Source organism: Mustela putorius, unplaced genomic scaffold, assembly GCF_011764305.1.
Source record: "Mustela putorius furo isolate JIRA1106 unplaced genomic scaffold, ASM1176430v1.1 tig00003834_pilon_pilon_pilon, whole genome shotgun sequence".
Classification (NCBI taxonomy): domain Eukaryota; kingdom Metazoa; phylum Chordata; class Mammalia; order Carnivora; family Mustelidae; genus Mustela; species Mustela putorius.
This window is the reverse complement of record NW_025421987.1, coordinates 74,267,625-74,281,436: the sequence shown is the minus strand read 5'-3', so window position 1 is coordinate 74,281,436 and position 13,812 is coordinate 74,267,625. Positions and strand designations below refer to the sequence as shown.

Below are 13,812 nucleotides of genomic sequence, written 5' to 3'. Positions count from 1 at the left end.
AAGTAAAATCTTTAACAACAACAACAAAAGACTACTCTGCAAACAAGTTATGATTCTTCATATCTCTACTAGATATAAAGAGATCATCTCACTGCCTTTTGTTATCAGTTGGTCATGAGAATGCCTCTGGAGGGAATAATTAGTAGGCCACAAAATCACCTGCTATGGCATGAATACCGTTTACATATACACAGCAAAGAAAATACAGTACACCACAGAGTGAGCAGAGCACACACTCAGTACCATCATATACCCTTGCAACTTTATACTGTTTTCTAGGAGTTCAGGAATTAATGAACTCTTATGGACAACAAATACTTTTTTTATTACTTTAATTACATACATATATAATTAAAGTAATGTAATTTTCCCTATAACTTATTTGTGTATGAACTTAAATCTTTCCACCTGAATTTTTTTCTTTCTTGTATTCCGAACATGCACTTTATACCTGATGTTTAAGTTTTATACTTAATCACTTAATGGAAATCCCACCATCTTTTTGTAAGTGACCTACCCAAACTCAACAGCAGTATCTCAGGAGCAAAAAACAAAAACAAACCACCAACATTCAGGGAACAGTAACTACCACAAAATTACTAGCTGCAAGGGACAAGTTCATAATGATGGAAAAAACCTTTACGCAGTGGCAGTATCGCAGCCAATGAAGTTTATCTGAGGCGTGATTACTGCTAATAATGAATAAAACAGAATACTACATGCTTTCTTCACTCTATCCCTTCCAACAGGGTTTAGTCTAAGGACCAGAAGAATGTTAGCACCTAAACACTTCAAACGTGCGTACTAACTGAAACAACTTAGAACGTTTCTAAGTATTTCTCCTAAAGTACTGAAGAGCTAATGGAATAGAAAATATGACAAGTCTAAGTGCACATCCCTGATTTTTGGCTGACTCACAGTGAAATTCAGCATAGATTACTTTACCTTTAAGTACCTACATTGTCTTTGGGTATTAATAAACTACCAGGTTCATCTAAATATTAAAATGTCTTTTCCCCTCCCTCCAGAGATCTACTACTCTTAAACAGGGTCTTAAATTCAAGTCAGTTAATAAAATGAGGGCACTCTGATCTCTAAAAATGACCTAGGGGAATCTCTCCTTAGAATGCAAGAGGAGGGGGCGCCTGGGTGGCTCAGGGGGTTAAAGCCTCTGCCTTCAGCTCAGATCATGGTCCCAGGGAGCCTGCTTCCCCCGTTCTCTGCCTGTCTCTCTGACTACTTGTGATCTCTGTCAAATAAATAAAATCCTTTAAAAAAAAAAAAAAAGAATGCAAGAGGAGGAGGAGGAAAGAAAAACAGACAGACAAAAAAACACCAGCAGTAAGGAGTAAGGAGGTAAACCAAGGCGGAGCAACTAGAGACGAATGGAGATGGTGTGGAATAAATCTTCAATATCTTTTCTTGCTTTTTATTATGGTAAAATATACATAACAACACATTTATCATTTTGACCATCTTTAAGCATACAATTTCAGTGGCATTAAGTACATTCACAATGTTACACAACCATCACCGTGAGTCTTTCTAAAACTTCCTTATCCCAAACAGAATCTCTATATCCACTAAACAGGAACTCCTATTCCCCTTCCCTTAGCCCCGGTAATCTCTATTCTACTTTCTGACTACGAATTTATCTCTTCTAGGTACGTCATGTAAGTGGAAACTCATAGCATTTGTCCTTTTGTGTCTGGCTTTTCTCACTCAGCATGTTTTCAAGGTTCATGCATTTTATACCATTCCAATCCTTTTTATGGCTGAATAATATTCCATTGTAAGTATCTACTGCACTTGGTTTATCCATTTATCTGTGAATGGACGCTTGGGTTGTTTCCGCCTTTACGATATTATAAACACCGCTGCTATAAACACTGGTGTTCAAGTATCGGTGGGAGTCACTGCTTTTAATTATTTTGGGAACACACCTAAGAATGGAGTTGCTAGGTAATTCTATATTCATTTTTTTGAGAAACCACAAAACCATTTTCCATGCAGCTCTACCTTTTATGTGCTCAACAGCAATACAGTAGGGTTCCAAGTCAATGTACTTTCAAGTCTTTTCTGATTCACTAATTCAGAATAATGTTTAACTCTATTACTCTAAAATGGAATCATTTTTGAGACAAGAGAAAAACACAAAAGAAAAACCAAAAAAAGCACTCTCTAAAGATAGTATTGTCCTCCTAAACAACTTAAACAATGGAAGAGACACTTAAAAGGGAAAAAAAAAAAACCCAAAATATAAAAGAAAGCATAATATCCTAAAAATATATGAAGTATCCCACACATAAAACTTGTACTGTAAAAACTGACCCCTAAAAAGTCATATACTCGAAAACTTCATTGTCTGAGTAACTGGATATAAATACACTGAAGTATTTTTAAAGAAACTTATTCTTCTTACCAGTCAGTTCTTTCAGCTGCCCAGGAAGGTCCTGCTTTAGTAAAAGCAGAGGAGGGCGCGTAATGGGCTTATTTAAATACTACATCCAGGACTTTCCACAAGTTTGCCCAAATGGCTAGGAAGGGGAGATAGGCAACTAAAAGTAATAACGATATTCTTAAACTTTTAACACCTGCTCTCACCCATCTGCCACCAAGTGCTTACAGGTGATAAAAGAAATTAACAAGTAGCGAAGCAAATGTCAACAGAAAAACTCCAAAACAAATAAACAGACATAACTGAAGTCTACTGGTGGGGTAAGGTGTGAAAGATATTTGCTTGTTGTTGTGCTTTACTCTGCATACAAAAATATAGTTCTAACTTTTGCTAGTAAACTGTTCCTAGCAAGGGATAGCACTGAGTTAATCAACAATGCCAAGGGCTCTTGGGTCTCTACTGAACACACCCCCAGGAGAACCAGCTTCAACCCCTACTGCAGTTTTACACTGTTTTTACAACTGATTTTTCCAAAGTGCTTAAAAATAGTTTGTTCTCCTAATTTGGAAAATATTTCCTCTTATGATCTATTTAAACTTCTGTTAACAGTAAAACCTTTTCATAGAGAATAGGAAACCAAACTTTATCCTAGGCTTGCCTGGATAATTGCAAATTCCTAATTAGTTACATCAAGAACAATGGAGTTATTTTTAATAAAGACCCCTCTTTCACCAGTTACAGAGAAGTTAAATCCCTTAGGAATAAATTAAATCACGCTATTTCCTGGGATTTCAGAGGCTTCAATCATTCTCAAATTTACATTTGCTCATATATGAAAACAATTTTCTAGATAGTTACTTCAACAGAAAGCTCTTCATAATTGAAGACCAGGAGTTGGTATCAAACTAACTTAGTTCAAGTAAACTTTTCTGATTGGTTGTCTTTATAGAAATCTTCAACTTCCAAAGTTAAAAGGAGGATGTATCAGAAAACTTAAATTCCAATATAAATTTAGTTTTAAACATAGCCTGTAAGTGCTGCAATTTTAACACTTCTCAAATTTCAGAAAGGACTAAAGAGTTGAAGTTGCTACCATCCTGCCCTAGAAGTTTGGTGGCAGACACTGTTCTCTACACAACATTCCAAAAATACAAACAAAATACCCTGTAAGTTAATAAAAAATGCTTTGTATTTGTCCCAAAAAAGTCAGAATAGAGTAGAATATCCCATTAACAAAGAATCTAGTCTAGAACTCAAGAAATGCTTTCTGAGGCACTAAGTAAGTGAATGAAATAAAATTAAATACCATCTCACTAAAACCTTCTCCCTCCAGTTATTTAAAACTGACAAGCAGTGTCAAGATATCAAAGAAACAAAACATTAGGAGCCAATGCCTGAAACAACAGTGAGCACTGCCAACAAGGGCATCTCATCAGCCAAGGGCACTGAAAATTACAATCTAGGAGTTACAGAATGCTAGACTTGCGTATCTCGAGTAGGGGCAAATAGAAAAGATTCAAAGATGGATCCACTTTCAAAATGAGAAACACCCCCACACTACCTTAGCTGATTTACATCTGGCGGCCTAAAAAACTTCCTGTCCCCCATGCCCTCGCCAACACCCCATCTTTTTGGTCCACAGAGACTGATCCTAGACAGTAAAACTGCACCATCAACAATTCCCCTCCAGATAAGCTCCTGAGTAGGCACAAGCCTCTCCTGAGTTTTACCTTGCGAAGCCCCAAAGTAGCATCAGGTCATCTGCCCAGCGGGCCTGTGCTTGACTTGTACAGAGACCTGCCTGTCTAATGACGATGCAAGTACTTTCTGCCTTGCTGAAGCACATAACACCATACCATACCTCATATTCTTTTATTAATTTATTTATTTGGCAGAGAGAGAGAGCGCGCCTGCCAGAGTGTGCGGAGGTATGGAGAAGGAAAGAAAAACTTTAGCAGACTAGTCTCGGACCACAGAGCCCCATGTGGGGCTTGATGTCAAGACTCCTAAGATCTTGACCTGAGCTAAAACCAAGAGTCACATGCTTAACCGACTGCGCCACAGTCGGTGGCAAAAAAAGGTGTGTGTGTGTACACAGACACATATATATACATATATGTAAGTGTATAGTATATATATACTATTTATGTATAAGTAGTGTATATATATATATACCTGTATTATTTATTATATATGTGTATCTGTATATGTATAGATATATCTAGTATATATATACTATTTATGTATAAAGTATATATATATATATATATACCTATACTATATATATATGTGTGTGTACATCTGTATATGTATAGATATATCTATCTCTCTATATTCAAAGTAAACTAAAGAATAAAGCTTCTCCTCAAGCACTTGGGCATATTCCCAATAGCCACAGGATGAGAAATAAGGTTTGCTTGAAAATGTCTTTTACCAAAAAACTCTCATTTAATGGATTAACCTCATTAATGTGAAAAATGGCAATTACGACTTCTAAAATGGAAACACAGGTAAGGTGCAAAGCTCCCTGGACCTGAAAATATTCTTTTCCCCCCATTCTCAGCTGTAATTACTGGAAGCTCAAATAATAGGCTTACTTGGATAATATACAATGACTAAAGCCTTATGCCTCTAACATTCAGTATTGAAAGTTCCTCTAAAAGACTGCATTTTTCCCCTTGATCTCAAGAAAAACCCCAAATCAAACAGACTCGTGTCCACGTCAGCAATGCTAGCCAGCTATCAGCTACAGCTAAGGAAAAACTTGCCCAAAACATGGAGCTGGGACGACTTATGTAAAGTACAATTTTTGAGAGGTCACAAATCAACTATTCATTCAGAATAAGGAGAAAATGAACACAACAATGTGAAGCTTTAAGCTTTATTTACTCATCAAAAAGGGAAAAATAAATTCTTTTTCAAACTGTCCACATGCAAATTTGGAGGTCTCTAAAAATGTGCAAAGTAATGTCACAGGAACAGCTATTCTGGAATGTAAGGGACTACGGAGTTTGTGTAAGTCTTTACCAAACACTTTTCAATACACTGACTCATTAATTCCTTGGACAACCGTTTGGCAGGGGGAAAAAAAAAGGCATGGATGAGACGTTTCCTCTTTATAAAATCAGGAAATCCAAACTAAGAGAGGTTCAGAAGTGGATCAAAAATACACAGTTAAAAAGTAAAGTCAGTCCATGGCAGAGCAGATTCTGATTTCAAACTGATACTCAGAGACAGCCCTCATCAGACATTTAAGATTTCTAATCTTTGCCCATTATCTGCCCATCTCTCAATATCTTTTGTCTTTTAAGATTTTAGTAAGTCTCTCACTTGTATTAAATGCCTTGACGTTAAGACAAATGGAACCAGGTATCATGAGTTAAATGGTGGTTCCCATACTGGTCACACTGTAATCCTATTTATAATATGGTGTTTATCCTGGTTCCTTGAAAATAACTATGCTCCCAAGGGTCAGGAATGGGTATGAAAAGGGTGTTTCAGCTATCTCAACACTGTCATTAACTAATGACTCACCTGTAATTGAAGTGACAAGTTTGAAAAAGCTGGAGGCCATGCAATTCACCTAACACTAAAATAATATAGATCAATTTAAAGCTGATTTACAAGTCTAGGTCTTTCAGGATCAAATAATGCTCTCGCACCAGGATCATGAACTGTAATTAATCCTGGGAAGTATGAAAGGCACAACAGATTCAGATATATTTATACTGAACCTGAAAGTTACTTCTTTAAAAATCCTAATAAAAAGATTACTTTATCATTTGTCTTTTCCTGAAAGTAGTATGCCCTCCCTCCTCCAAAAAGTATTCAGTTACTGGACATTTATAGATAGAATCCAGATAAATGCTTACTTAACAGGAGCTGAAATTTTCACTATTTCATACAAAATCATGAAAGTTGTTGCAATTCCTCCTATCAGATGAATTCTAAAGTGCAACAAAGATAAATTCAACTTACTAATCAGAAAACTACTTGACCATTTGCCACCAAGAGTATTGCTGGTTGCTTGTTTTCCTCTTAGATATATTCTTCCCCATTCACAGATGAAATATAGTGTTTTATAGTTGAATTTATTCTTTGGTAGTAAAGCAACGATTTTAATTCTTCGGATTAATTCTACAACTACATAAGGAAAAGTTAATGATGGTTTCACCTTTTTATTTACCTGACATGACATCATATGAAAAGAATCACCTAGTGAATAGGTAAACATGGTTATATTATCAGGTCATTTTTTTTTTTAACCCCCACCAGTGATTTTTCATAGTGCCTCCTATTTACACTCTTTCATTATACTAAAATAACCAACAAGGCCTGCCTTTTCAGCTGTTCCTACAAACGATTAGTTTAACCAAACAAAAAAATGTCACTTAAATTTTTGTCCATCAGTTTGAACTATGTTATGTAAGCATTTAAAAAAAAAAAAGTGCTTATTTTACCCACTCCAGGTTTAAAAGCAAAACTGAGGTATAGCTGACTCAGCATTTAAATTCCACTGGAAGGCTGGATCTAAGCATCTTCTGGTGTTAAGAAAGAACACTGAACTAGATCTAAAAAGCAGTATGACCCTGTTAAACACAAACATATTTGAGAGTCAGAAAGTTCTACACTGTGACTTCCAATACAGTAACCAGTAGCCACAAGTCGCAGTTTAAAATAATTAAAAGGAAATACAATTTTTTTTAAGTAAATAAAATGTAAAATGGAATTCCTCGGTTGCACTAAGCACATATCAAAGGTACAACAGCTAACATGCCTTGTGGCTGCTGTATTGGAAAGCGCAGCTACAGAGCCGTTTCCACCACCAAAGAAAACCCTACTGGTAGCAAAGTGATCTCACAGATGTTAAATTCTTGTGAACCTCAACACCATTGTCTGTAAAATGTCCATAACATAACATAAATTTAAAGACCGCTATTACAATTTTAATGAGACAATATATTTAAAAAGCACAGTACAAAGAGCTTAGTACACATTAGATATTCAAGAAAGAGGAGTTATTAATACAATCCTATACTGGACTTTAACCAACGATGGAAACCCTGGACAAGTCACTTTCCCCCCATGAGCCTCACTTTCCTAAACTGAAAAGTTTAAGAAGTTCTTCTAACATCTAAGGACACTATCAAATCCTACCATGTTAAATGAAGTGTTAAGCAAAAGGGGCACAATCTCTTCCTGAATAAATTACTACCTAGGCTCCTACAGTCTCCTAACCAATCCCAAGCATTCTTCCAAAAATCCCAGAAGACTGGCTCTCCAATAGTCCACAGTCTGATGTGGGCTATTTATAAAGTCTGTCTTAAAAGGTTACCGGAATATCCTTCTGAAACTGTATATACTGTAATTAGAAATTACAACCCCTATTCCATGATGATATCTTGCACTTTTCACATCTCTTTTAAAATGAACACTATCTTTACAGATAAGTTTTTCTTAGTATTTAAACCAGAACACTTTAAAAGCACATGAGTTTGAGAACTTTTTAATGATTTTTTTTAACCAACTATACCTCATTCTTACCCAGTCTGTGGGTGACCCTCAAGTGTCTAAACAAAGTGAGAATTACACCTTCATGGGTGAGGTCCCCTTGCAGCCCCAGAAACATGCCCAGAAGACTTTACTCTGGTTAACAGCTGCTCCCCGGGGAACCAGGAAATTGACTGAACGCTAGGTCCACAAAGCCTGCCTCCAATGAGTGGGAACCAAGAGCCCCCACACACCGCACAAAACCAGGGCCACTGACTGCCTTGGGGTATAGGCCTCTTCTCCCGCCTGTCCAGGACCCGAGTCACAGCTTTAAATTGCAGAGTGGAAGAGCAACTCAAGACAGCTGAAATCAGAACAGAGAGGTGCATTTTTGCCCAAGGCCTGTAGCCTCAAAAAAAAGAAAAAAAAAAAAAGTGTTATTCCAGAGCAGATTCCTTTTCTTCCGGGTCTGCTCCCTCTGACTCTTTGCCCACAACCGCGGTGCCTCCCCTTTCCCAATGCCCCACCTCTCTCTCCACTCTTCCCAAAAAAAAAAAAAAAAAGTGGCTTACTCCTCTCTCTTAGTTTTCCCTAGCAGGGCCTGGAAACTGGAGGAAATTCAAATCAAATTAGCCGCACATTAAAAAATAAACGGACAAGCAAATCAAAGGGTGCCCACCCAACAAAAGATCTCTCCCGTTCCAAAATATGATTAAGCCTGGGTGTGAGAAGAGGAGGGAGACTAGAAACCGACAGGGATGGAGAGATAAACGTGTGGGGTTGGGGCCTCAGCGTCGGCCCATCGCGGCCAAATTCCTTTTTTTTTTTTTCCCAAGGAAATGCTCGGCTGAAGAGAAAATAAAAAGTTGTAACTTTTAAGGAAGTCGGCAAACGGCAATGTCTGGATAATAGGCCACTGCTTCCCTCCGTCTGGGATGGCAGGGTGGGATTTGGGATTCGAAAAGCTCCAACTCCAAATCGCGCACTCCTGGAAGCCTCCCCGCCAACGGCGCCGCCAGGCGGCCCAGCCCCGTCTCCCGGGACACCGGGCCCTGGGGCTTAGGCTCCCACGGGACGCCCGGACCCGGACCTTTGGGAAAGTTCGCGGGCACAGCCGGAGGCCCCACTTTCCTCCTAGGGTGACAGGCCCTTCCCACGCCAGCCAGCCCCCGCCCCGCCGCGGGCACCAGACGGTCCGCGCGGCCCCTCCCGGCCGCCTCCGGGCGCGGATTCCGCCGCCCGCCCCACCCCCGGCCCGGGCGCCCCTCGGGGTGACCGACTGACCGGAGCTCGCTGGCCCACACACCGGGTCGCCCGCTCCTTCCCGCCGCGCCCCGCTCCCCCGCCCGATCTTCCAGCCGCTGGTCTCGCCGAGTCCAGCCGGGGCCGCCGGTTACCGCCCCCAGCCCGGGGGGAGCCCGGGGGGCAGGACGGAGAGGGAGGACGTGGCGCGCACGGAGGTGGCCAGCGGCGGGACGGGGAGTGTCCTGGAGAGGCCCGGCCGGGGGCAGGGGGCCGGCACCGCTCCCGGGGCTGTGGGCCCGGACCCTCCCCGCGAGCATCCTGGGGTCCGAGGTCCCGGCCCGCCCCCCGCCCGGCGCGGAGAGGCGGCCCCAACTTCCAGCCCCACTTTGCACGCCCGCCCTCCTCCCTCCACCATATGGAAATCTACAGCCTCTGAAAGTGACACGTCGAAGATTCCTCGGCCTCTCCGCCCGCCCTCCCCCTCCCGGGCAGCGTTCTTGCCGCGGAGATTCCGGGAGGGGGAGCGGATTCCTCGGACAGAATCTGCTGGGAAGGATGGGGAGGGCGAGGGGGGAGGGAGAGCCCGGGAGCCACTGCCCAGATTTTTTTTTTCATCAAGAAGAATCTACCCGCTTCTTTCCCTCCTCCAAGCCCAAGGAAGCTGCAGGGGGGGGTGGGGGTGGGGGACACGGGCGGGGGGCCGGAGCCCAGCAAGATGCGGCCCCAAAGTGGAGGCCAACCCTCTCCCGGGCCCCGTGTTCCTGGGGTGCCCAGGCGAACGCAGGGTGCCCCAGCAGTGTGGCGCCAAGTTTTCCCCGGGAAGCCCGGCGCGCCAGGAGCGCTCCGGGACGAGATCGCACTCCCGCGGACTCGGCGTCCGGCCGGGGCTTTCCAGCGCGCGGGACCTGGTGGCCGAGGCGTGGGGTCCCGGTCCCCTCCAGTCTCCCGATCCTGCAAGCCTTACCTTCCCTCGGGCTGAAACGCGGGGCTCCGGGCGCGCCACACACCGGGTTGCCCACGCCTTCCCAGCCGGCAGCCCCGAGGATCCCCGCTGTCCCCTCCGCCGCTCCCGCCGCCGCCGCCGCCGCTCTCCTCCTCCTCCGGCCGCCGCCGCCGCTCAAATAACTACCAGGAGGGTTTGATGGGGGATTCCGCCATGTCAATGATGTCGGGACCACATGGGGATTTGGGGCCCGCCCACTGCCGTAAACTACAGAGTAAAACCGCCGCCAAAAAAAAAAAAAAGTCTCAACTTTCCGGGACTGGGAGCCTCCTTTGCTCCCAGGCCTGCACAGCTGAAGAGAAACTCTCTTTGATTCAGCCAGACTAAAGAAGTCTGAGGCTTAGGGGAACTAGCAGCTCCTAAGAGACGAGGGCTGCAGGTTCTGCAAAAGATCGCCAAACCCCAATACAAATGCAGTGTTTGCTGAGTAATAGAACTAAGACTGACGTTTTTTTCATTCACACATCTTTTTTAAATCCCCACAACCTTGTGAGCTATTTTGTCACTCGGTTTGTCTATTTCCCACAGCACTTGTTCCCACGCAACTAACGTAGCGTGAGCAGATTTTATGACACCAAAGTCAAAATGTCTATTTCCCTCTTTCGGTACCCAGTATGAACTCACAGGGCAGAAACTGGTCGGTATTTGTATCTTTATTTCTGTAAGGTCAAACATAGCATCGTGCATAATGTGATTCACTAGATAACTGTTAAGCTTATAGTAGTTAAATGTAATGGATTCCTGTTGTAGAGGCTCAAAATGGTTAACAGGCTGCCTCCTATACCATCCCTCAAATCATCCAGGGGGCAAGAAGGCAGAAGTTCTCCCACAGAGGCACCTTCTCCCCTTACCTTCCCAGGTATCCTAAATAATTCCATTCCACATTCAACTGTTGGTCACAAAGCAGTACTCAGTAGTGACCAGAGGCAATGCATTACTTTCATTGACTTAAAAAAGAACAATCATCTATCAGATAAAGTTAATATACAGAGTACTGTATTAAAGCCAGAAAAACATACAAGAATACGGAGATGAAAAACGTTTAAGAGCTGTTGTAGCACTCAGATCTTAGCTCAGAGATGTAGAGAGATGGAACTAGCGTCACAATTGCCTGTTGAAGAAGGGAAGGGGTGTGGGACAAGGAGAAGGGAGAAGAAAGAAAAAAGCTGTGTCCAGATTTCCTGTTAATGAGTTTTCTTGAACCTGGCAGAGAGCCGAAATTTCAGGGCAAGCAACTACCCTGAGTCTTCTCAATTTCTCTTGTCTACTTTTAAGCACCTTTGCCAAGCCTGTCCTTCCACACTTGACTCTAACCTTGTGTCCTCTGAAGTTTGCCAGTTTATCTACTCATTCGGATTCTTCCACATACTTTACAATTAATTCATTCAACAAACATATATAAAGGTTACTTTATCCAGAGCAGAATATTAGGTGGATGCTGGGGATACAAAAAATGATGGGCGCCTGGGTGGCTCAGTGGGTTAAGCCGCTGCCTTCGGCTCGGGTCATGATCTCGGGGTCCTGGGATGGAGTCCCTCGACGGGCTCTCTGCTCAGCAGGGAGCCTGCTTCCTTCTCTCTCTCTCTCTCTCTGCCTGCCTCTCAGAGTACTTGTAATTTCTGTCAAATAAATAAATAAAATCTTTAAAAAAAAAAAATGAACAAGACCCAATCAAGTGGAGGATGTAAATAGTAGTTTCAGAGAAATGTGAGAAGAACTGAAAAGAATTATGAGCTTCTGGGGAAAAGAGCTATGAGACTGTGTGGGGCAGGAGGGAGTGATTTTAGCTAAAGCTCAAAGATGAGGAAATCATCCCAGGATAAGGAAGAGGAAGACAGAACCCTCCAGACAGAGTAAAAGCATCATCGGACACACAAGGACAGAGGTGTGCTTCGAAGTCTTGGGAGTTCAGTGGGGCTGAAGGGTATAGCTCTAAGCGAAGCTGGAAAAACTGAGGTGGGAACTGGGGAGCCACTGCTTTTCCTATTTTTCCCCTTCCCATGCAGGACTATCACTCAGGACTGGAATCATGTTTTAGAAAGATGGCTTCATGGTGCCTGCGTGGCGCAGTCGGTTTAGTGTTGTCTGCCTTCAGCTCAGGTGACGATTCCAACGTTCTGGAATCAAGTCCCATATCCAGGTTCTTTGCTCAGCAGGGAGCCTGCTTATCCCTCTGCATGCCACTCCTCCAGCTCATGCTCTCTCTCTCTCTCTCTCTGACAAATAAATTAAATCTTTTTTAAAAATAATAATAAAATAAATAAATAAATAATAGAAAGATGGCTTCAAGAGCCCCTTTGGAGACATTTGGTGAAAGAAGCCAATTAGGACGGGAGGCCTTTTATTTGCCTGCACTCACTATTATTCCACACAGCTCCAAAACCAAATTTAAATTCCAAAAAGAAAGGAGCTATTTCTCAGTATTCCTTTTTTTTTTTTTTTGGTCCTAAATCAGCAAATACTTGAATCTTATTTCTTTTTGCACACCCCTGATTCACTCCAGATTTCAGTTATTTCTACCTACTTCTTGCAGTAGACTGATTTTGTTCTACTGAAGAAGAATCAATGTATACAAAAACCCCTTAAAAATTTAAATATATGTTCATATATGTGATCTCAGTGTTTCATTTATCTTCTTATCCTAACACCTTACACCTTTGGGGGCACAGCCCAGAAACCATAATAAACGTTTGCAAAATGAGAGGAAGCACGGTGTAGCGCAAAGAGCACAGAAATTATCATCGGACAAAAGCCAGGGATGTTGGGCAAGTTATTAAAGTTCTCTGAGTCCTCTGTTAAGTAAACATTTAAATAAACATTTATTTGTTAAATGGTGATATTGCCTTCTGTTCAGGTCCTGAGAATTAAAAGCCTCAAAGAGCTAAGATGCAGGTGTAAATAAATAGCAGTTCTCTTTTAATGGATGAATGAAAATGTCTTTCCTGGAGGGAATTGAGAGAACAGAAATTGGAAACTTCAAGGAAAAAGATGGGACCTTTGAGAGGGCTCTCAACTACATGTTGAAGGATTTAAATATAATACAATGAGGTTATAGAGGTATGGAGTGATTGAAGTAGGTTTCAAAGCTGACTGTTCTGGAAGCAGGATGTAGAACAAGCCGTCTCATCAGAAAGGCTGAACCCCCAGCCTGGTGGGAGATGATAGGCTTAAGCCAGGGTGATGGTCTGCAAACAGCAAGGAGGGCCTCCATAAGAGGCAGTGAGTCACACAGTATGGTCTTGGTAACCCAAATCACAGGCCACCCAAGGTCTTAAATTGTGAAACTATAGTCATAACTTTGCTCCAAAAGCAGTTTAGGATTTGCTCAAATACAAAAATTAACATCCAAATGAAGATGCCTGGAAGTTGAGGTGTGTAACAAAATATAGACTTGTAAGCCTTTCCACTTACGTGCAATCAATGTGGGCTGAGTGTATAAAAAACAAACAAACAAACAAATAAAAAAAACCCTCAAAGTGATACTTCCTGATTTCAAATACCTTATAACAAAAGAAATGCAATTTTAACATATCAGAAAGCATTGAGTTTTAAAACTAGCACTAAAAATATCTCAAACCGTTAAACCTCTGAATACCTTTCTAAGTCTAAAATGTTCAAGTTTGAACTTCTCAGATCACTACAGCCGGTAATACGTGGTATCTCTAGAAGACCTAGC

General features: G+C 42.0%; 1 protein-coding gene and 1 pseudogene across 2 annotated transcripts in view; one reads left to right on the top strand and one right to left on the bottom strand.

Annotated features, from left to right (window-relative positions):
• The window catches only part of FNDC3B (fibronectin type III domain containing 3B), a 338,384-nt gene extending 327,982 nt beyond the window's left edge, over positions 1 to 10,402 (bottom strand). Inside the window, exon 1 of one of the 2 annotated variants that reach the window (XM_004756586.3) lies at positions 10,098 to 10,402. The gene's annotated coding sequence lies outside the window, so the exon portion shown is untranslated. Of the gene's footprint in view, positions 1 to 9,172; positions 9,703 to 10,097 lie in introns of those variants that run through there. The other variant, XM_004756587.3, reaches the window with a different exon arrangement.
• On the top strand, positions 636 to 719 carry LOC123394568 (annotated as a pseudogene).
• Positions 10,403 to 13,812: the final 3,410 nt, after the last annotated feature.